The sequence below is a fragment of the Podarcis filfolensis genome, assembly GCF_964270895.1.
Source record: "Podarcis filfolensis genome assembly, chromosome: 1".
NCBI classification, from domain to species: domain Eukaryota; kingdom Metazoa; phylum Chordata; class Lepidosauria; order Squamata; family Lacertidae; genus Podarcis; species Podarcis filfolensis.
The window spans coordinates 117,530,436-117,554,910 of NC_139604.1; the positions used below are offsets into that span (position 1 = coordinate 117,530,436).

A 24,475-nucleotide genomic window follows, 5' to 3' on the forward strand; every position below is an offset into this window, starting at 1 on the left:
CCAAAAGATAAAGCAAGAAAACTGAGAAAAATTCACAGCCATACTTTAAAACATACCAAAGCATTTGGGAGGCTTGTCTAAACAGGAATATTTTTAGCAGGCGCTGAAAAGAGTGCAGTGAATAACCCTTGCCTGATATCAATAGGCAGGGAGTTCCAAAGCGCAGGTGCTGCCACACTAAACAATCAAGTTCTTACAAATGCAAATGGGTATTATGCGATGCCTGTAGCGGTGTCAGTTCTACCAACTGAAGCGGTCAAGTGGGGTAAGGTGATCTTGTAGGTAAACTGGTTCCAAATTCTTAAGGGCTTTATATGCCCTTAGTAACAGCTTGAACTTGGCCCAATAGCAAATCGGTAACCAGTGTGGATCTCTGAGCGCAGGTGTTACATGCAGGCAAGGCCTTGCTCCTGCCGTCAATCGTGCTGCGGCATTCTGCACTAACTGCAGCTTCCGGAACATGTGCAAGGGAACCCACATTGCAAGAGTCCTGTCTTGAAGGAATCAGTGCATGAACTACTGTGGCAAGGCTTCCCTGGTCCAGGAAAGGATGTACCTGTCAAACTAGCTGCAGTTGGTAAAAGGCAGTTCTAGCCACTGAGGCTACTTGAGCCTGCAGGGACAGAGCTGGATGTGGAAGTGAACCTGCTCCTTCAGGGAGAGGGCAACGTCATCCAGGCTGGGCAAGTAGCCCCATAATGCCTTGCCAAGGTTCAAGCTCAGCTTGTTTTCCTCCATTCATTTCACCACTGCATCCAGGCAATGGCATCTCACCCCGAAACTCCTAATGGCTTCTTGTAGGTATTCAATAGTACCAGAGAGAAGATGATCCCCTGCGACCCGCTATAATGTAGCTGCCAGAGGACCAAAGGGCACTTTCCCAATTCTTGGGATCCCTTCCAGTTGGGATTCAGGCCTCATCACGGGACTGAAACTGCCTTGGTTGCACTGGTTGATGATCTCCGGCAGGCTAGGGACAAAGGTGAAAGCTGTTTCCTAGTTCTGCTGGATCTCTCAGCGGCGTTTGATACCATCGACCATAACATCCTTCTGGACCGTCTTGAGGGGCTGGGAGCTGGGGGCACTGTCATGCAGTGGTTCCGCTCCTTCCTCCTGGGCCGTGTTCAGAAAGTGGTGGTGGGGGATGAGTGTTCAGACCCCTGGGCTCTCACTTGCGGGGTGCCTCAGGGTTCTGTCCTCTCCCCCATGCTTTTCAACATTTACATGCAGCCGCTGGGAGAGATCATCAGGAGGTTTGGGCTGGGTGTTCATCAGTATGCGGATGATACCCAGCTCTACCTCTCTTTTAAATCAGAACCAGTGAAGGCGGTGAAGGTCCTGTGTGAGTGTCTGGAAGCGGTTGGAGGATGGATGGCGGCTAACAGATTGAGGTTGAATCCTGACAAGACAGAAGTACTGTTTTTGGGGGACAGGAGGCGGGCAGGTGTGGAGGATTCCCTGGTCCTGAATGGGGTAACTGTGCCCCTGAAGGACCAGGTGCGCAGCCTGGGAGTCATTTTGGACTCACAGCTGTCCATGGAGGCACAGGTCAAATCTGTGTCCAGGGCAGCTGTTTACCAGCTCCATCTGGTACGTAGGCTGAGACCCTATCTGCCTGCGGACTGTCTTGCCAGAGTGGTACATGCTCTGGTTATCTCCCGCTTGGACTACTGCAATGCACTCTACGTGGGGCTACCTTTGAAGGTGACTCGGAAACTACAACTAATCCAGAATGCGGCAGCTAGACTGGTGACTGGGGGCGGCCGCCGAGACCATATAACACCGGTCTTGAAAGACCTACATTGGCTCCCAGTACGTTTCCGAGCACAATTCAAAGTGATGGTGCTGACCTTTAAAGCCCTAAACGGCCTCGGTCCAGTATACCTGAAGGAGCGTCTCCACCCCCATCGTTCTGCCCAGACGCTGAGGTCCAGCGCCGAGGGCCTTCTGGCGGTTCCCTCATTGCGAGAAGCAAAGCTACAGGGAACCAGGCAGAGGGCCTTCTCGGTAGTGGCGCCCGCCCTGTGGAACGCCCTTCCAGCAGATGTCAAAGCGATAAATAACTACTTGACATTCAGAAGACATCTTAAGGCAGCCCTGTTCAGGGAAGTTTTTAACGTGTGATATTTTACTGTATTTTTGGTTTCTATGGAAGCTGCCCAAAGTGGCTGGGGAGGCCCAGCCAGATGGGCGGGGTATAAATAATAAATTATTATTATTATTATTATTATTATTATTATTATTATTATTATCTTACTCTCAGGAAAGTATGATTGGAACCATTGTCATACAGTGCCCCCTATTCCCACCTTTTTTCTGCGGGAGAGGAATCACGCAGGATCACAGCAACCATAATAATAATAATAATAATAATAATAATAATAATAATAATGTATTTATTTATATGCCGCCCATCTGGCTTGGTTTCCCCAGCCACTCTGGGTGGCTCCCAACAGAATGTTAAAAATGTGATAAAACATCAGACATTAAAAACTTCCCTAAACTGGGCTGCCTTCAGATGTCTTCTAAAAGTCAGATAGTTGTTTATCTCCCTGACATCTGACGGGAGGGCGCCACCACTGAGAAGGCCCTCTGCCTGGTTCCCTGTATCCTCACTTCTTGCAGGGAGGGAACCGCCAGAAGGCCCTCGGCGCTGGACCTCGGTCTCTGGGCTGAATGATGGGGGTGGAGACGCTCCTTCAGGTATACTGAGCCGAGGCCATTTAGGGCTTTAAAGGTCAGCACCAACACTTTGAATTGTGCTCAGAAATGTAAATGGCCACCGTTCTTTCGCGATACAAAACAGGAAGGCGGCACCCGGGAAGATGGCATCCTGCATTTTGGCTTCGATGTGTTGGGGGCTATGCCCATGCCCCTTTCGTGGATCGAGTTTAAGAATATCTGAAGTTGTGAGAAAAAAAGTCTAAGGAAAGAGCTAAGACTGTTTCTGTGTGCCAAAGGATCCTGTCTCAGCCTAGTCCTTCCTCCACAGAGGAGTTTTAAATTGACTACTTCTCCTTCCTCATTTCCATGTTTAACAAACGGACTGTTTCGTCGACCTTGTTTGCATGCCGCTTCCGTTCCTCTCAATGAAAGGATAAACTCCACATGCCTAAGTATTAAGGAGAGGACAGACTCTCAAGGTAAAATCTGTCTGGCCATATATTGTTCCGCAGAGTTCATGGGCGGATGTGCGAGGGATCATGCATGATGGAAGAGCTCGTAATAGGCTGGTTGACTTTGTATGAGGACGTTGGCCCTAACACGATGCTAATAGAAGCATCTCATAATAAAATCCTAATTGTGTGAGTGATATGGAGGCACCCGCTCTATCTACCATCTCCCTGCTTCCAAGCCGCTGTGATGCTCTCTCATAGGAACAATATAGGAGTGACCATATCAGATGACCCCTGCTACATGTTACCGGTACTCATAAATCCTAATCTGGCAAATTCAATCTCTCTTGGCACAAGAAGGACATTTTAAATCTAGATGCTTCAATCCTGGTTCTCGGCGAGAAAAGTATTAAAGCAGCGCTGATACAGCTATCAGATCAAATACATTTTCCATGATTCTGCCTGGGATGGATTAAAATGTAGGTCCTTGTGATCAAAGGGCAGGGAATGAAAGCAATACACTTGTCTGTGTCCTCTTCTTCTTCTTGCATTGACTCAACAGACTTGCTGCCTCTCTCTCTCTCCCCCCCCCCCCCACACCTCCCCTTTTCGACAGAGTGCAGGAATCTTAACACTCCATTTGGGGCTGCAGGTGATGTTTCCTAAACTACCTGTATTATGTAAATGACCTGCTAAAACAACTGAAGCGTCTGATCATTTTCAGGCTGAAAATGGAACAATCAAAACTATAGAAGCCGAGAAGCAGAGCAGTTCCCTGCAATTATCTGTTTTGAAGCAATGCATTGATTTGACGTTCTTAAGAAGCCACAGATGTCTGATTTCATAATATAATTTGTAGAAGTTAATAAAGAGGCGAGTTAAACAGTTGCCGACACACATCACGTTTACATGTGTTCAAAAGAACTTTCTTTAAAAAAGAAGAAAAAACACTTTCCAAATCTTACCCAACAGATTTGCGGTGTCATTATTCTTATTATCTAAAAGCCTATCCATTTTCATGGAGGGCGGTTGATGCTGGGGGATGGAAAGTTCTTGTCCTTTCACCAACTCTAGTGCCTTGCTTTCTCCCTGCTCCCTGCCAATCTATCACTGAATGAGGCCATTCCCACATGAAGAGAAAAGGCCAGGGCCAGATTTGTTCTTCCAGACTTGGCGCACCCTTCTTGCACTTGATTTGCAGTTCTTGCGCTTTCCTCCAGAGGGAGCCCCTGGCAGCCATCCCAGCCTCTGTCTGCTACGCTCTATGCTAGATTTTGTTTCTTACCTGCATGATAGTTTAACAGAAATTTAGGGAATATTTGTGTTACTCATCTGAATGTTCAAAGCACTTTACAGGGAAGTGAGAGACAGGTGAAAAATACGAGGGAAGGGGGGGTCACAAAGATGAATGTGCCAACCACATCCCATCACTATTCTTGCCACTGTCCATGGGTGGTTGTTGTTGTTTAGCCGTTTAGTTGTGTCCGACTCTTCGTGACCCCATGGACCAGAGCACGCCAGGCATTCCTGTTTTCCACTGCTTCCCGCAGCTTGGTCAAACTCATGTTCGTAGCTTCGAGAACACTGTCCAACCATCTCGTCCTCTGTCGTCCCCTTCTCCTTGTGCCTTCAGTCTTTCCCAACATCAGGGTCTTTTCCAGGGAGTCTTCTCTTCTCATGAGGTGGCCAAAGTATTGGAGCCTTGGCTTCACAATCTGTCCTTCCAGTGAGCACTCAGGGCTGATTTCCTGCAGAATGGATAGGTTTGATCTTCTTGCAGTCCATGGGACTCTCAAGAATCTCCTCCAGCACCATAATACAAAAGCATCAATTCTTCAGTGATCAGCCTTCTTTATGGTCCAGCTCTCACTTCCATACATCACTAAGGGAGAATTTAGTACTCATTAATGTTAGAATCTTTATTTGCCACAGTTCTAAAATGGACACAGATTCTCTAGGAGAAACTTTGGCCCAGAGGGGGACCAGATTTGGAGCCAGCTTACGGGGTGGTCACTGCCATGACCATGGGAGGGATCCATTTTCCCTGGAATCTTGTGGGGCTTCCTTCTGTTGTATGGCCCAGTGAGCTTCTGGGGAGAAGTGGGAGGCAGGCCCTTTAAAAGGGCCATACAGCCCCAGACTCGGTCTCTCTTGCCTTGTGGCTGGATTTCCCAGCCCTCTCTCTAGAGTCTTCCACTGATGAAGCTGGTGGCCACTGGTTTACAGGGCTGGGAAGGAATTTTGCTCTTGACCACACCTGGTCTTTGAGTGGGAGGTTTTTGCCTTTTTCTCAGCGGTTAGCTGGTGACTGTGAGGGGTCTCCTACAGAGCTATTTGTCACAGCTTGGAAACAAATGACATTGGGTGGGATCTGAGCATAATGGTGACCCTCTTAAAGCTTCTTGAGGAGGTGCAACAGCTCCTGGCCCAGGTCAGGGTGGGCAGGGTCCAGCTCCACTCAACTCAGGTCACTGGTGCGATTCCAGTTGCATGGTGTGTTGGGCCTCGTATGCTTCTCAACTCCCAATACATTCCCCAATTGGTGTGCTGAGATGGTGTATCAGGCTTCAGATCAGAAGTATTTATGGGATAACCAGCCCTGACCCAATGCCATGCGAATGGCCAGGGATGTTGGGAGTTGCAGTTCAGCAACATCTGGTCCCCCACTCCTTCTACACCGTCTCTTTGTTACTATTGTGATGAAATATCAACAGTGCTTTTATTCTAGGGGTACTTAAAGGTACCCAATGCCAGCACCTCTTTTTTCCAAATGTTAAAAGTGTGCCATTGACTGTAACAACTTCATGGTGAGTACTGACACCTTTTTTCTTTTTTAAAAAGCACTCATCATCATCATCGTTCTAGCATTTCAAAGCTTTGTTTTGTGTGATAAACTTTGTACTTTAGTCAAGAAAGAAAGGTATCCAGTTATCAATTTGCCCTATAAAAAACTGAGCAAAAAATGTGTTTCTTTCTCCACCCCCCCACCCCGCTTGCGAAATGTTGGCAAGTCAGAGAGTTTCCATGAATGCATTTGATACTTCAGAATTAGTCATCTCAGACTTTTCATTAGGATATCTTCATCTACATTACTGAGACCAGTCTCTATGGCACCATTTCCTAATTATTTGGCTTTCCCCTGGAGGTGTTTAGCATAAGGAAAGGCTTCTCTTGCTACATCTTCTGTCACATGACTGTTCATCACTCCCCACAATGATATGAATGGCACTCAGCTGGCCTTTGGACATGGCACTGAGATAAAAACCTCACTTGCTGATCTTCTTTTAAGTTTTTTGTTTTTTTTTAAGCATACACACAGAGAGTCTTCGTGTTTAAAGAACAGGATTGGGAAAATTGTCACCATTCTTTGACACTACTGCCCATGTTATGTTAACAAGAAAATGGGTGCTCACTCTTATGCAGGAAGGATTCAAGTGTATGCCAGAAATTTAGGTTAGATTAAAGTGTTTTGGTGCCCTGCTGCAACCAGGGTATTGGTTTTTTTTTAGTGGTACCTTGGTTCTCGAACGGGGCTTAGTTGACAAACAAATCAGCTCCCTAACACCGCAAACCCGGAAGTAAGTGTTCTGGTTTGCGAACATTTTTCGGAAGCCGAAAGTCCATTTCGGCTGTTGGCATTGTTTCCGGGGCCAGCCAATCAGAAGCTGCGTCTTGGTTTTTGAACGTTTTGGAAGTCGAACGGACTTCCAGAATGGATTGAGTTTGAGAACCAAGGTACCACTGTATAAACACTCCGGAACCAGATCAGGATGGAGTGCATGCCTGCCCACCCTTTGAACCTTCAAGTGTTCAGCTGAATGAGTGAACACACCCAAAGTTTGAGAGACCCTAGTGAGGATGGTTGGAAGGTGCTGTGTGCACATGCTATGTCACCATGTCAGGGCAAAGTGGGTTCTCTGGATCACAAACCATCAACAGTGTGAATCTTTCCAATTTTCTGCCATGCTGGATGTTCTCCCTAGAGTCAGGCATAAGGAAGCTTTGGCCCTTTGGGTGCTGTTTCACTCCAATTAACAATCCCTGTTCCCCGGAAACTCTGGAAATCATAGCTCTGTGAGGGAAATCTTGAGGTAATTCCTTCCAGAGGGCTTTACCAGATCAGGAAGCTATTATTGATCATGGCTACAAGGAAATTTCAGGTTCAGAGGTGTATTGTTCTCCCCCTTTCCATTTCCTCCACACAACAACCATGTGAGGTACCTTCGGCTGAGAGACTATGACTGGCCCAAGGTCACCCAGTGAGCTTCATGGCTGAGCAGGGATTTGAACCTGGGTCTCCCAGGTCCTAGTCCAACATCTCACCACTACACCCTGCTGGTTCGCAGCATGGGATTATTGCCACTATCAAAGAAGGCATGGTAGACAGGTCTACCAAAGTCTCACCAATGATTGCATGGAACCTTTAGGTTCAGAGGCAGGAAACATGGCAATCATAGAATTCTGGAAATGGAAGGGAACTTGGATGTCATTTATTCCCTACCTTTCTTCATTGTAAGATGAGCGGTGCAGGATTCAGCTTTGGCATTCCTGACTAGATACCCCCTCCCAATCCAATTCCCAGAATATATTAACAATCAATCCAACCTTCCCAAGGAGCTCTGGGAATCATACCTCTGTGAGGAGAATAGGGGTTTCCTGAAAACTCTCAGCATCCTTAACAAACTACAATTCCCATGATTCTTTGTGTGGCGGGGTAGCCATGATTGCTGAAGCGGTACAAGAGTCCTTTAAATGTGGCCTGAGCAGCATTTGTTTACTTCTGGGGACAGTGGACTCATGCCTCTATACACCGAGTACATAATATATCACAAAACAGGGAGTGTACATCACTTGCTTGTTGACAGGAAAACAGTGGCCGTGTGTATTTCCTTAAGGGGCTGCCTTTCCCAAAGGATAAGCTGAGTGTTGGCATCTGGCAAGTTGCAGCTTTGTCCTAGATAAAATAAATACGTTTAGCTTTTTCACTGAAGCGGCTGCCCAAAGTGTTGTGAAACCAGTCAGGGAGTGAGTGACGGGTGTGGCTTTTGGAGGCTGGAGAGGGCATCTTAATTCTGAGGTAATCTTCCTCAGGGTTACTTTGCTAACGCAACGTGATTGAAGTTGGTGGTGACGACGATCTGCGGGTACTAAAATGTGCCTCCCACACATGGGAAGCTGGCAGTGGACACAAGTTCAGAACAGTCCGAATTTTTCTGAGCTGATTCAGAAGACACGTCTCCCTCTTCCCCATCCCCACCCTGACTCTCCCTGTTTCACGTAGAGTTGTAGACAATCTGGAAAAGATTTTGGCTGTGTACACACTACCCTTTGCTTCGGCTCCTGTGTGGTGTTCGGCGATATGTACAGATGGCATTAGCCACATGAGGCTGCACATGCACTACACCTTTGAAGTGCATTTCTCCCCCTCAGTGTGTTCATAACCTAAGACAGTGGTTTTCAACCAGTGTGCTGTGGCACCCTGGGGTGCCTTGCATGATGGTCAGGGGTGCCACGGGCAACACTGGCCTGTGCCCCTCTTTCCTTCCCTCCCTCCCTCCTCTGATGCCCTCTCACATCTCTGCCTCCCAAACGCTTGCACAGCTGTTCGTTGAAGCCCTGGCTACAAGCTCTGCAGGTGAATGGTGCCTCTGGGGCAGGCCAGGGGGTGCTTCCTAGGCCCCTGTGGGGCAGTGTGAGAAATCACTTCTCTTTGGGGCAGAGGGGGCAGCTCAGAGACCAGGGGCGGCACTTGTGGCTTCCCAGAGGAGTCCCAAGGAGAGGGGAGAAGATAGGAGGCTGAGGGAACACTTCACAAGGGATAGGGTGTTTGAAAAGGAATGAGGGGCTGCCAGCTCTGCAGGCAAGGAGTGATGTAACTGGGCTCCTCAGCCCCACAGGGGCGCCGCAGAAAGAATGTAGTTGCTCAAAGGAGCTGAGGACTCAAAATGGTTGAAAACCTGTGCCCTAAGAGATTGAATGTGGGGTGGGTGGGGAATGTGGGGCACAGAGAGAGAGGGGGGGGAGAGAGAGTCTTTAAATACGAAATAATTAGCGCACACACCTTACTGAAACTCCTTGGGTTCTTTATTTTTGTCATTGCAATTTTTAAGTGGAAGTTTTAAACTGTTTTGAATTGTTGTGTCCCACCCAGTGATCTTGTTGTTTAAATTATTTTAAATTGTTGTGTCCCACCCAGTGACCTTAGGGTGAAAGACAGGTAGACGGAACTCACCAGAACTGAGTTCTGGCACCTCTCAGGTGGGCACCATCTTCATTATAAGAGAACAAGGGAGGCCTTCATGGTGAGTTCTGGCACCTCTTTTTCTAGAAAAATAGCACCGATCCATCATCACATGGCAAATTAGTGTTACACTGCCTTTCTATTTGTGCAATAGACGTCCACGTCTGTACTGGAACTCACCCCTGCTCTCCTCTGCAGCCCCCCACCCTCACATCGTGTCAAAATCTGCTCCTGAGGGTTGGAGGGTCCATAGCAGCAGATTTTAGAGGCATGTGGGAAAAGGAGAGGAAGGGCAAATCCTGATGTGCTTGTGAAAGGCCGCTCTTCTCGTGTTGAATACAACCCTTCGTCTTTTTCCCTCCAAACCCTCACAACTGAGAGAGGACTGGCGAAGCGGGTATTCGGATACTGTTTCAGCTTCACAAATGTACGTTTTATGAAAAAGCAAAGTGAAACCATCTCTCGTGCCCTCAGAAAGAAGTGGCTTGGAAAAGTATCTCTTTTTCTTTTCCCTTTCTTTTCATGTTTCCATTGAGCACCACTGGCAAGTCAGGCCATCTTGGACAGCGGTAATTTTCAGTCAGAGGATTGCCTTGAAAGCCGGAAAAGCCACAGAGTTAATAGGAACCAGGCGGAGAAAGTGAAGGCTAGACCAAGGAATCCATAGGCAGAACCTTCCAGAAAAGAAAAAAAAAGACTTGGCTGTGGGAGGTCTGGCTGAGTCACGCATGGCCACAGATTGGCCTGGCACCTTCAGAGCAGAGGATCAGATCAAGGACTTGGCATATGGATCGCAGCCTGAGTTTTCGAACTCCTCACACGCTTTTGTAGATTTTCATCTATGCTGGTACTTTCTGCCAATAGAGTCTGACTCTGCTAAGGATATATATATATATATATATATATATATATATATATATATATATCAGTCCCTCCATGTGGAAGTCCCTCATAAATATCATGGGAATTAATTTGTACATGTCCCTGTTCCTTGCCAAGGCGCTGCTATGCATGATGCATCTTTATGCTTCCCGAGTCTATATAGTGTGTAAATCAGTCACTGTGGACTGATACGAGCAACCCATTGGGGAGTGCTACTAGAAGGAATAGCGAAGGAAGACATGCTTTGAAATGAGGGGAAGGACCCAGGTACGACTGCATTAACTTAACAAACACAGGCCTGGAGATAATGCTAGCAGCGAGGCAGACCGAGGATCGGAAGAAGCAGGTACAGGGGAGAAGGTTTCTGTATTTGCTGCCTGGTGTGAGGGAGCTGTTGACAGATATCCCAAATTAAGCACTGCAGATAGAACAGGGGAGAGAGTAAAAGAAAGAAAAACATGCCCGGAAAGTTGCTGTAATTTATTAGCGCATTGAAGAAGCCCTTCACATTTAATCAGTCGCAGCTGTGTCACATTTGATCTATTCTTAGAAATGGATCTCATTAGGGATTATATTCCCCCCACCAGCACCTCCTTCCTTCACACAGGGCTAAGCAATGAGGGAGTAGTGTACAGGGTTTCTGGACCCCACACGCAATTGCTTTTGGATCACAGCCCATATGGATCATGCTCCATGCTGCTGAGGGTTAGGGGATGCAACTTCTTGGGCCTAGAGTCTAGTTTCATGGGGATGGCAAGAAGGGGAGAAGTGGCAGGAATGGGGTTGTGGAAGAGACAAGGGGTAGTAGTGGAAAGAGAGAGGGAAGGGGTAGAACCACTCATCCTTGGCTCTGCCAGTGTGGTGTAGTGGTTAAGAATGGTAGACTTGTAATCTGGTGAACCGGGTTTGATTCCCCGCTCCTCCACATGCAGCTGCTGGGTGACCTTGGGCTAGTCAAACTTCTCTGAAGTCTCTCAGCCTCACTCACCTCATAGAGTGTTTGTTGTGGGGAGGAAGGGAAAGGAGATTGTTAGCCGCTTTGAGACTAACTCCTTAGGGTAGTGATAAAGCGAGATACCAAATCCAAACTCCTCCTCCTCCTCCTCCTCCTCCTCCTCCTCCTCCTCCTCCTCTTCTTCTTCTCCTTGCCTGTTTCCGACTCTTGCCCTATCCACTGCTAGCAAGTGGACAACCTCCATTTCCTCATTTCCCATGAGGAAATGTGGTCCTCTCTCAAGGAAAGATGGCCCACCTCTAATCTAAATACAGTCCAGGGCTGTGTGCACACCATACATTTGAAGCACATTTCCCCTTGGGGGGGGAATCATGGGATTTGTAGTTTACTGCAGCTATAACAAAGGTGGCATTTTTTCACCTCTGCCAAGCTAAGCAGTTGGTCCCTTACCTTTCTCGCCCTGACCTAGCCACTGTGATCCACGCAATGGTCACCTCCAGGCTTGATTATTTAAACTCACTCCACGTGGGGCTGCCCTTGAGACTGACCCAGAAACTCCAGCGGGTGCAGAATGCTGTGGCGAGACTCCTTACGGGGTCCTCACCATGGGATCACATTTGCCAAGTGCTATACCAGCTACACTGGCTCCCAGTGGAGTACAGGATCAGCTTTAAGGTGCTGGTTTTAACCTTTAAAGCCCTATACAGCCTAGGACCCTCGTACCTACGGGACCGCCTCTCCTGGTATGTCCCAAGGAGGACCTTATGGTCTTCAAATAAAAACATCTTGGCGATCCCGGGCCACAGGGAGGTTAGGTTGGCCTTGACCAGAGCCAGAGCTTTTCCGGACGTGGCCCCAATCTGGTGGAACGCTCTGTCACAAGAGACTAGGGCCCTGCGGGACTTGATATCTTTCTGCAGGGCCTGCAAGATGAAGCTGTTCCACCAGGCCTTTGGCCAAGGCACAGTCTGACCCCCTCTCTCCTTCTGTAATCCTCATAGAACTCTAACCCGATGGTTGCCATTAATTTGATTCTGAATTGATTTTAGAATGTATTTTAATTAATTGACTATGTGATTTTATGTACACTGTGGTATTTTTACTTGTTGTTAGTAGCTCTGAGCCCAGCTTTGGCCGGGGAGGGTGGGATACAAATTATTATTATTATTATTATTATTATTATTACTACTACTACTACTACTACTACTACTACTACCACTACTACGATTGCCAGCACCCTATAGTTCCCAAGATTTTCTTGGGTGGAGGGAGAAATGTGTTTTACATGTATAGTGTGTATGCATCCAAGGTCTGAAATGGATTTGGAAATTTGGGCTGCAAATGAGTCCCTTCAGGCATCTCTTCCTCACATTGTTTCTCAAAAGCAAGTGGGGAAAGCAGAGAGGACTCCATGTACCATCTGAAGTCTCCCATAGAATCTCAGATCCTGATGCATGCAGGACAGCTGGGTGGTGTACTACTACTACTACTAATAATGATGATGATGATGATGATGTAGTCTGCTATGTAGACTACCCAACCCATCCAGGTCTCATTACCCATCCCCACCAGACATGATCATGCATCCAAGAGACCAACACAGTCTGAATTATGCACCTTGTAGGTTTTATACATGCCTCAATGAGTGCATCCAAACTCAAATATGCAGTGTGTGGATCTGGTCCTTATTCACAGCCTCATTCATGTTCGGCAATGTAGAGCAAACATGTCCAGTGAGTCCCTCACTTGTTGCCCTTCAATTGGCTAGAAGATGACCTCACCAACCTACTCAGAGCTGTCATGAGAAGGAGAAAGTCTCAGGAACGTGGACTCAGCACTAGCTACACCTTTCTTATCATCTCCCTTGCTAGAGCAGTAGCATATTACTGCGCTCTGCCCTACTCTGGCTCACCATTTGGCGTTGTTCCTTAGAACCACTTCGCTTAGATCTCTTTGCTTAGCAGCGGCTGGATTAAGTATGCAGTGACATGGAGAACGAGTGCTGTTTTGAGGGTGCGGGGGTGAAGCCAGTGAATGCTAAACTAAACCATTTAATCATGCTTGCCATATGGAATAGAGGGTTTATGCTTACATAGGTTGAGAATAAAACAAACAAAGGGTACCTGCAGATGTTTTCAATTAACACATAATAGATAAGACCAAGCGCAGGAGTCTTTCTTCCCTCCCTCCCTCCCTCCTTCCTTCCTTCCTTTTCTTTTTTCTTTCTACACAGTTTCACTTCTTGAGAAACGCAACAGGAGCAAGACAGGAAGCCGGAAGGTTGACCATCTCCTCTCTGCCATACTTTAAGAAGAAGACCAGCAATAAAAGGAACATTCTAGGTAATCTTTCGCTTTGGCAACTGATAGATTCCCCCCCACCCCCCTCCACCAAGTGCATTTGGGAAACCCAAATTTGCAATTCTGCAGAAACTAAAGTTATTCAATTGTTTGTTTTTGATGCTTGTTTCGTAACCAGAAAGGCTTTCCCCAAAAGAATGCTGTGGTTTCATTTAAGGACAAACTAACAAGGCTTTCTGCCAAACGTCTGAAAAGTGATGTGATCTAGAGGGTAGAAGCAGTGAGCAGGGGAGGTCCAATAGCTGCCTCTCTGTGTGCTTGCCTTCCCCAAATGCCCATTTTTAGTTTGCGTTCCCAGAGACAACTTTGCTATGGCTGCATAGGGGGCATCCAAGGGGGCAAGTGTCCATGCAAGGCACTTGCTCCCCATTTCTGAACTGCTGTCATTAACACGTGCTCTTATTTGTCTTTCTTGCCCATCTAGAAATATAATTTGCCCCTTCTGTACTCCCCCAATTGTTCTTTTTCCTGGTGCTGCCATTGTATGGCTGGAGGGGAAGTATGGGGCAGAAATTTGGTTAATTTTGCATTTTAATGGAAATGCAATTCAGGCGTGCCAGTCCAAAACATGAAACTAAATGTAGCTAATCCTTAAGAAATGTATATGTCTCCCAATTTTGCACCACAGTTCCCTAACCCAAAAAATGCATTGCTTTAAAAATAATATGTGATCCATATAATAGGAGAAATGCACACTAACAGGGCTACGGTTTTTAGGGCTTTTAAATAATAATAATAAAGGCATAGTGATACAGAAATAAACATAAGATTGGAAAAATAAGAAACTAAGAGAAACCAAAACCGACACATCTATCCCTAGATGGGAACAGGAGAAAAACAGGGGACAGGTAAAGAGTTAAGCATCAGAGTTAATGGTCTTCATTTTTCCCCCTTCCTGCTGTCAGTCTTAGATGTTCTGCAAGATTCTCCTTCCTGACAACCACAGGAAGATTGAGAAAAGATTGGCCATGCTCCGTCAGAAGAGCATGAGACTCTTAATCACAGGGTCATGGGCCTGATCCCCACGTTGGGCAAAAGATTCCTGCATTGCAGGGGTTTGGACTAGATGACTCTCATCATCCCTTCCAACTCTACTATTCTATTATTCTACAATTCTCATCATCGGTGTTTCTTCTGGGTCTGAGGGCGCTTCCACAGTGTTGCTGTTTTGGGGTGAGACTGAGTCACATATCAGCAAACTCAGCTTGCACAATTAAAGGGCCACAATACTGTTTCGTTTAGGAATTTTGTTGTTTAGTTGTGTCCGACTCTTCATGACCCCATGGACCAGAGCACACCAGGCACTCCTGTCTTCCACTGCCTCCCTCAGTTTGGTCAAACTCATGTTAGTAGCTTCAAGAACACTGTCCAGCCATCTCATCCTCTGTCGTCCCCTTCTCCTTGTGCCCTCAATCTTTCCCAGCATCAGGGTCTTTTCCAGGGAGTCTTCTCTTCTCATGAGGTGGCCCAAGTATTAGAGCCTCAGCTTCAGGATCTGTCCTTCCAGTGAGCACTCAGGGCTGATTTCCTTCAGAATGGATCGGTTTGATCTTCTTGCAGTCCATGGGACTCTCAAGAGTCTCCTCCAGCACCATAATTCAAAAGCATTGATTCTTCGGTGATCAGCCTTCTTTATGGTCCAGCTCTCACTTCCATACATCACTACTGGGAAAACCAGGGAAAACAATATGTAAAGGATGGATACGATAAGGCACTCGAAAGCTAGTGTCAGGTTAATCTGGAGGGGGGAAATCATCACAAGTTGGATAACTTTTCTGAGCCAGTCCAAAGGTTCAGAAACATCTTCCCATCTGCACTTCGGCTGTGTTTGCACTCATTGTATTTCCAGTGCTGGGTTTTTAATCTGAGTCCTTACACCCTTCCTAATTCGTCTCTAGCCAAGGTGTGAACACCTTTCCATAGAAAATATGTCCCCTCTCTGTCAGCACTCCCTGATCAATTGAAGCTAAGTTGGTGGGAACAGCTGGTGGAAGAGGAGAGAGAGAGAGAGCTGTGAAACACCCCAGAAAAACAACAACTTCACTAGGCTTAAGACAGTAATGTGAACACACCCTGAATCTGGAGCTCCTTTCTCTGGGGTGATGCTGCTGAATTGAGTTGGGGATGGTTTGATTCAGTTTTCAAGGGCAATACCAAGGTTAGAAGGAGAGAACCCACCTCCTATTGAACCTCTGCTGGGGGGGGGGAGTTCTTCCTACCCTCAGATTTCCACTTGCACCTTCTTTCTACACATGCCCGTGCATCCTAATGAAGTAATTTAGTTCCATTAAAAATGTAGGAACTAGTAAATGCAATGGTCCCTTCACTAGGTGTGGGCTTTTATCTCCCCACCCCAGTTTTAGCCATATAAGCAACATGTTGATCTAACTGCATTTGGGGATTAAGTGTCAGCAATTCTTCTCTGGCTCAGATGTTAATCCAAGGAGGGAAAGAATTTGCGGGTTTACAAAGCTTGCCTCTCCATCCCGCCGCACAAGAGATTTTCAATCCCTCGGACTACTGTGTAAAATAAAGTTTTCCAGAGATACAGTAAGAGTAAAAAAATAAATAATAATCTTGCTGACAATAAGCAATCCAGCATTAAGCCCCAGTTTGCTCAGATTAGCATGCAAAGGGGGAAGGTTCAGGTGCCTTGCACAATAGCAAAATCCTATTAATGGCACCAGAGAGGCAGGGGGACTTCACCAGATAACTAAATCCATTGATCTCTAATCCTCTGGGCCTTTCTGACTCTGGAAGAGTTGCTTGCGTGGCTTCGGTCCAGGACCAACACACTGCCAAAAAACACTTAGTTCTTCGGCAGCCAACAAAAAGCGCCACTCTGCATGTGGGAACAGCATAAAATGCGGAGGGGCGGGGGGAAGAGAGAGGAAGAAAATGGTGTTTTGAGTTTAGCCTGACGAACATCAGCACGGAGCGCGGGCTGATGCTAAAATGAAATGGCAGACATTTTAATCATACCTTTGAAGCGGGACAGGGGATATGGAGAGGGGACACATGTGTGCGCTAATTAAAAGAGACTTGGGTGGCATGTGAGGCTTCCTCTGCTGTAAGTTTCCTCTCAAGAGTGCCGGTTCAAAACCATCCTGAGGGAAGACATTACTATTCATGTGCATTTCTTGCAGGCTTAAGACATTCAAAAGGATACGCCGTGGAAGGTAGATGCATTTTACCTTCTGTTTAGACGTAAACGCAGCAGTGATGCATATGGATTAGCAATTACGCCGTGCTCCGGTGGCAAAAGAGTTTTAGAAACTATTAGGGGAAATAGTGAGGTATCTGTAGCTATCCTATTAGTCCATATTCACCATCGCGCTTTAATGCATTGCGCTCCTTTCTTCCTGCTTGCCTTTGTAAACATAATGTGGTTTGGAATGTATAGAAAATTTAGGAATATATTAAACAAGTAAGAGTCCTCAAATATTTGTGAATGTGGGTTGTAGTGCTGTTGCTTTAATGGTTATGTAGTTTTTTTCTGCATGCATTCCTCTTTTTCTGTTTTACACACTCCAAATTCACCATTACACATACCACTTTCGAGGTGCATTCAGAAGTGGGTAATATTAGGTTGGTTTTCCAGATTGTACTGCTGCTACTTCTGTCTCATTTCCTAATGTTCCTTTCACACTGCGTCACCTGTTGCATTATGGGGTTGTGGCTTTTTTTCCGGGTATACCAGCATGGCACGCTAAATTTCATTCACACAAGTGGCCGTGGTATGACACAACGCTGAACGTTGTTGGGACTCATCACTTCTTCAGTTCACTCACTAAAACAGTAGGAAAGCAGCATACCACCCCAAATTCCGTCACTTTTCCAGGTATATGGGGCTGTAAACAGATATTTTCTGGAATCACGTAACATGGGAATAAGCACTAAACACGTGCTATATTCCGTTAGTTTTCCAGAAATGGCTTTCAAATTGTGCAAAACTCAAATATAAAGTGAAACGTTGGGGGAATGGGATCATAAGCCATGTGAATGCAGACTTAGACACAGAGAACTTCTTCTTCCTCTTCCTCCTCTTCTTCTTCCTCCCTCTCCTCCTCCTCCTCCTCTTCCTCTTCCAAATACAAGAACCATTAAACACTTATACAGCAGCACATCTAATGGCAATTGTTTTATCCATTGACTCGAGACATAAATTTACACATTCAACATTCAAACATATTACTTAACGTACCCTCTCCATTGAGAATATTGAGTGGTTGGTATAATAGAGTCTTGATTTTGGTCAATGCCTTGATAGTGTTGCCTTGCACCTTGGTAAGCAGATAGGATTTGAGATGGGCATTGGAGGGCACCGAACCCAAGAAAACACACAAAAAAACCAATGGCCTCCCTATCATACTGGTGCAAAACAGAAAGGGATTTGCGCCATCATTGGCATGAGCACCTTTGATTTAGTCCCATGACCATGTCTTAGGCTCTGAAAATTTTCTGTGAAAAAAGGTGGGGTGAAGGATAGAGAGTACCAATGCTGTTGATGCAGGGCAGATTGTTGGCACCAAACCCATTGCTCCTTCCATGGCTGGAGTTGTGACATTGTCCTTGACCCCACTGCTCTCTCCTGGTCATTGGAAGGAGCTGTGTCTGCCTTGTTTGCCTTGGTTCCTAGAGTGGTTTAACCATCAATCCCTCTTCCCAGGGAACTGTGGGAATTTGCAGCTCTGAACAGGGTTCTCCTAACAGCTCTCAGCACCCTTTAAGAAAATACAGTCCCCAGGACTCTTTGCGGAAGCCATGACTGTTTAAAGTGGTATTACACTGCTTTAAAGGTACAGCCGTACCTCAGATGTTGAACGCAATCCATTCCAGAAGTCCGTTCGACTTCCAAAACGTTCAGAAACCAAGGCATGGCTTCTGATTGGCTGCAGGAAGCTCCAGCAGCCATTCGGAAGCCGCGGAAGCCACGTCTGACGTTTGGATTCCAAAGAACGTTCGCAAAAACTCACTTCCGGGTTTGCGGCATTCAGGAGCCAAAACGTTCGACTCGCAAGGTGTTCGACTTCTGAGGAATGACTGTATAGTGAAGATGTGGCCCAGGTGTGTTCAAAACAGATCAGGTTGCTTCCAGATGCTACAGATACGGATAACAAGGCAGATCTTGTTGTCTCTGCACATCGCTAATACGCAGCAGTTTGATCTGGCATCTTAATCCCAGTTAACTAGTAGGAAAAGAGAAGGAGAAAGATTGATTATAATTATAGTCTGGAAAATAATGTTTGCAGCCGAAGAAAGGAGAGCATGTTAGAACATTTGAAACAATTGTTTGTCCTATATTTACAAGTTGCAGGGGATGTTTTTTTTTCTTCTCTGTGCCACATTCCTCCCTTGTCTGTGCTGAGGTTTAAATCGGTCATGAAAGAGAAGCCTTCCAAACCTTTCTCAAAACTTGCCTGGCCATTCGCAAATGCTACGTGTTTTCTCTCCTTCAGAACACATTGAACGCGACCGCAGTTCAGAGAAGAGGGCGTACTTGTAAAAGAAAAAAGAAGTTAAAAACAACAGCAATCAAATTTGAATTCTGGAACGATATATACGGATAATGGCCCACCAGCTTTTGCTACCGTCTTCCTCCCACCCCCCAGCCCCCGCCAGCCTAGGATTTGGCCTGCTGAGCAGACATTGATTTTGCATGGTAGAATAACTCATCAGTTTTTTGGCAGAGGCCCAGAGACGAAGCGGCTGATTAGACTGTGGACGCACCTGAGTGCACAACCGAAGACAGCCCCCTGGATACCTTTCTCATGTTTTCACAGGTGGGCTTCAGCTAAATTAGTAATGGGAACTCACCTCTGATTCCTTTTCCCCTTCTGGCTCAACCAAAGTGTGTGTGTGTGTGTGTGTGTGTGTGTGTGCGTGTGTGCGCGCGCCCACAGAGAGAGAGGAGAATGAGAAAGTATAGATTCCGAAGGGTCTGGAATTCTAGAAGGCCAGCAAAGAGATGTGGAAATAATTGGGCACAATTACTTAAAGCTAACAACAAGGTGGTTTATTTATTTTTTTAAGTGAAATGTGTCCAGTGAGAATGTATTGAATTCCATGCAGATTTTGGCTTAACCCCTCAGTTCTCGGTCCCAATTAAAACAGAAGGCTCAGCTCCTCAAATTTACTTTTGTTGTTGTTTTTCTGCACCTGAGTGATAAACCTAGTGTCATCCAGAAGCTGTGGAGCTATCACTCTCATCATCCCTGGTTGGGGCTGATGAAAATCAATGTTCTGGAGTGTTAGAGGTGATCCACTTCTGTTAAAACACACAGACACACACACCTCCCTTCTTTCTCTCTGTTTTTTACCCTTCCTTCTTCTCCCTCCTCTTGTCTGCCCACACGGGGCACACAGCCTGATGGATCAGGTCAGTGCCCACACTTTGGGCACACAGCCTGATGGATCAGGTCAGTGTTCCATCTAGTCCAGCATCCTGTTCTCACAGTGATCCTCCAGAACCCTAAAGGAAGCCTGCAAACAGGACCTGAGGGCAACAACACTATCCTTTCCTGTGGGTTCTAGCAACTGGTATTCAGAAGCATACTGTCTCCAAACGTGAAGGCAGAGCATAGCTATCATAGCTAGGAGCCATTCATAGCCTTTACCACAACGACGTGGGTGGCGCTGTGGTCTAAACCACTGAGCCTCTTGGGCTTGCCCATCGGAAGGTCAGCAGTTTGAATCCCCGTGACGGGGTGAGCTTCTGTTGCTCTGTCCCAACTCCTGCCAACCTAGCAGTTCGAAAGCACACCACTGCAAATAGATAAATAGGTACCACTGTGGTGGAAAGGTAAATGGTGTTTCCGTGCACTCTGGTTTCTATCATGGTGTTCCGTTGCACCAGAAGCGGTTTAGTCATGCTGGCCATATGGCCCAGAAACCTGTCTTTGGACAAATGCCAGCTCCATCAACCTGGTAGCAAGATGAGCGCCACAACCCCATAGTCACCTTTGACCGGACTTAACCGTCCAGGGGTCCTTTACCTTTACCTTACCTTTACCTCCACGAATTTGTCTAATCCTCTTTTACAGCCATCCGCTTTAGTGCCTGTCACCACCTCCTGTAGAAAGGAGTTGCAAAATTCATCTCTGTGCTGTGCGAATAGGTACTTTCTTTTCTCTGTCCTGAATCTTCCGGCATTCTGCTTCATTAGATGCCCATTAGTTTTTAGTGTTATGAGAGGAGCAAAACTTTCCCAGGTCAATGCATAATTTCCTACACTTTGTTTAGTCGTTTAGTCATGTCCGACTCTTCGTGATCCCATGGACCAGAGCACGCCAGGCACTCCTGTCTTCCACTGCCTCCCGCAGTTTGGTCAAACTCATGCTGGTAGCTTCAAGAACACTGTCCAGCCATCTCATCCTCTGTTGTCCCCTTCTCCTTGTGCCCTCAATCTTTCCTAGCATCAGGGTCTTTTCCAGGGAGTCTTCTCTTCTCATGAGGTGGCCAAAGTATTGGAGCCTTAGCTTCACAATCTGTCCTTCCAGTGAGCACTCAGGGCTGATTTCCTTCAGAATGGATAGGTTTGATCTTCTTGCAGTCCCTGGGACTCTCAAGAGTCTCCTCCAGGACCATCATTCAAAAGCATCAATTCTTCGGCGATCAGCCTTCTTTATGGTCCAGCTCTCACTTCCATACATCACTACTGGGAAAACCATAGCTTTAACTATACGGACCTTTGTCAGCAAGGTGATGTCTCAACTTTTTAAGATGCTGTCTATCCTACATTTATATTATTGTTTAATATTATTATTTGTAGAGAACTTCAGAATGTCATAACTTATTGGTGCACAATAAAATCAGTACATAAAATACACAATAGGTAGCCTATTTGAAGCAAGGACTGGTTCTTAATTTTTGTTTTTTTGAGGGGGTGGTAGGATGGGAAAGTTAAGGGCTGTAAGTGGTGCTCACAAGATGTTGCTGGAATACAAGCCCTACGGTCCCTGACCATTGGCCAAAACTTCTGGAGGGCATGAAGCTGAGAAAGGCTGACTTGGAGTATCCTGGCAAGGCACTTGTGACATCAGACTGGGTCAGGATAGGTTTGCCTCAGAGATGGAAAGAGGACACTGCCCCAACGAAGAAAAAATGGCAAGCAAAGTTACTGGAAATGAACGTCATTTCTATGAAGAAATGGCAAAAGTTAGAGGAAGATTAAGAAATCAAGAAGAAAGAAGTTTTGACAAAGAATGGGGGAGATATGTGGACTATCTAAAAATTATTGCACACAATTTAACACATCAGCAGGATTAATTTAATATCAAGCAGTTAAAAGGTGACTTTGGAAGAATTGTAGAGAGTAACAAACGAAAGGAGTTAAGGGGGAGATGCAGTTTTTACAAGAAACCTAGTAAGGGGAGGAGGGAAGTCAATACAAGTATGTATGTAAACGAAATTGATTATTATTGTTGTTAAACTGAAAAATGAAAATTATCAAAAAGAGGAAAGGCTTACCTTGTGCCGTCTGTCAAGACTGTCAGGCATCGTAGGAATCAGAGCAAATGTCAATCTGCAGAAAACCTTATTGCTGTTTGATCTGATTCAGAGATAAAACTCAGGGTTTCTCCAGGGAAAGCACTGGGACAAAAAAACCCCAACAAAAACAACAAAACAGAGCTTTAAAGCCCGGACTTCTGCCTAGAAGCATGGTACAAAAGGAAGGCTGGATGAGCCCCAAACTGATCTCACTGGGATTTCACACAAAAGTCTACTCCTGGTTAGTTTTCTCCATCTCAGCAACCTAATTTGGGAGGATGAGATTGACTTTGTTAGACACCTGGGAAGCATAAACCCTTGCAGATCTACTGGAGCTCACCCAGGTAATCTGCCAGTAAATCTTGATTCAGCGCATTCAGTATTGTGCACCCAATTTTGTGAAACTCCCTTCTGGCTGAGGTCAGATGGGGCCCCGCTCCCTGTTGACCTTCCAGCACTTCATGAATACTTTTTTTTTTTTTTTAATGGAAGCAGGTTTTTAACTTGACTCTGATTTTATGGTTTAAATTCATTTTTAATTCACTTAAACTCATTGTTAGTCGACCATATGCCTCCCCCCCCCACCAACACATGTGTGATTAAGCAGTATATAAATTGTGGAAATAAATAGTTTCTTCTCAACCCTATTAAGCATTGTGCATAATTTCACATGCCTCTGTCATGTCCTCCCCCTGCTGCAATCACTTTCACATGGATCCCGCCGGGTCCTTACTAGTACATTTTCACAAGTGGGGCCAGTAACATAATGTTGCAGTATGCAGTGTTCTTATTCCATGCCCTTTTCCTGGATACACCATTCCATCCCCTTTCCCCTCATTGTTGTGTTCCAGACGAATAGGAAGCCAGCATTCTGTGTCTACTTGGCATGCTCAGTTCCCACTGATTGGTAGATGTTTCCCCCTTAGGGTTTTCTCTTATCTGTCTATCTATCATCTATATCTACCTATCTACCTATCTATCTATCATCTATCTATCATGTGGGATGTGGGTGATGCTGTGGTCTAAACCACTGAGCCTCTTGGGCTTGCTGATCAGAAGGTCGGCAGTTCGAATCCCTTCAACAGGGTGAGCTCCTGTTGCTCTGTCCCAGCTCCTGCCAACCTAGCAGTTCAAAAGCACCCTAGTGCAAGTAGATAAATAGGTCCCAGGAAAGTAAAGGGTGTTTCTGTGTGCTCTGGTTTCTGTCACGATGTTCCATTGCGCCAGAAGTGGTTTAGTCATGCTGTTTGCATGTTCCAGAAAGCTGTCTGTGGACAAACGCTGGCTCCCATGCGCTTCAGGTTACATACGCTTCAGGTTACAGACTCCGCTAACCCAGAAATAGTGCTTCGGGTTAAGAACTTTGCTTTAGGATGAGAACAGAAATTGCACGCCGGCGGGGCGGCGACAGCAGGAGGCCCCATTAGCTAAAGTGGTGCTTCAGGTTAAGAACAGTTTCAGGTTAAGAACGGACCTCTGGAACGAATTAAGTACTTAACCCGAGGTAACACTGTAACTTTTACTTATCATCTATGCAAGCATTAAGGTTCCCCTGAGTTTGCTGATACCTCCATCTTGTGTGTGGACAGTATCATATTCAAAGAATGGGCTCATTACTAGTGCATAGGGTTTACGCTGGCCTTACTCTCTAAGCCAGCTTTTCCCGGTTCTTCCTAGCCATTCCCAAACTGATCTGATCCTTAGGGATCTCTCTCTCTCTCTCTCTCTCTCTCTCTCTCTCTCTCTCTCTCTCTCTCTCTCCCCCTTGCTTCCCTTCCCTACACCACCAAAGTGGGGAGGGGGTGCAATGCCCCATTGCATATTTAATTTCTCTTCATCCCAAAGCAAATGCTTCTGATTCTATTCCTGTGGCAATTTCTGGAGTAATTACTTTGCTTTGTTTTGTTTGCACATACAGATGAAATTGCTCCCCAATTGGACCAGTTTCTCCCTTCCGCTGCTTCATGCTGGGAATGGTTAATCTGCACTCTGTAGAACCAAATAACACAGCACTCAAATAGGGAACCAGTGAGGCTGCTTTAATCAAAAAATTGTGTTTGGGTGAAATCAAAGTAGTTTTTAGGAATCCAACAGCTGTCCATAGAGGACATTTTCAAAGCTAGAGATTTTTATTATTTTGTTTAATACAATAGATGTAGAGATGGTGGTTAACATGACTTTCTTTCCTTCATTGTGCGGCAGCAAGAGGACTAAGGCCACATTCACACCATAAATTCAAAGCACTATGATACCATTTTAAGCAGCCATAGTTTCCCCCAAAGAATTCTGGGAGATGTAGTTTGTTAAAGAAGCTGAGAGGTGTTAGGAGGCTCCTGTTCCTTTCACAGAGTTCCCTGTGAAGAGGGATTGCTTGTTGATCCTGGGAATTGTATTTCTCTCAGAGGAACAGGGGTCTCCCAATAACTTTCGG

General features: G+C 46.0%; 1 long non-coding RNA gene across 2 annotated transcripts in view; it reads left to right on the plus strand.

Annotated features, from left to right (window-relative positions):
- LOC310766607 overlaps window positions 1-24,475 on the plus strand; it is a 64,608-nt gene that overhangs the window by 33,164 nt on the left and 6,969 nt on the right. For both annotated transcript variants that reach the window (XR_014550279.1, XR_014550280.1), the window contains exon 2: window positions 13,428-13,536. This is a non-coding gene — a long non-coding RNA (uncharacterized lncRNA). The remainder of the gene's footprint in view (window positions 1-13,427; window positions 13,537-24,475) is intronic.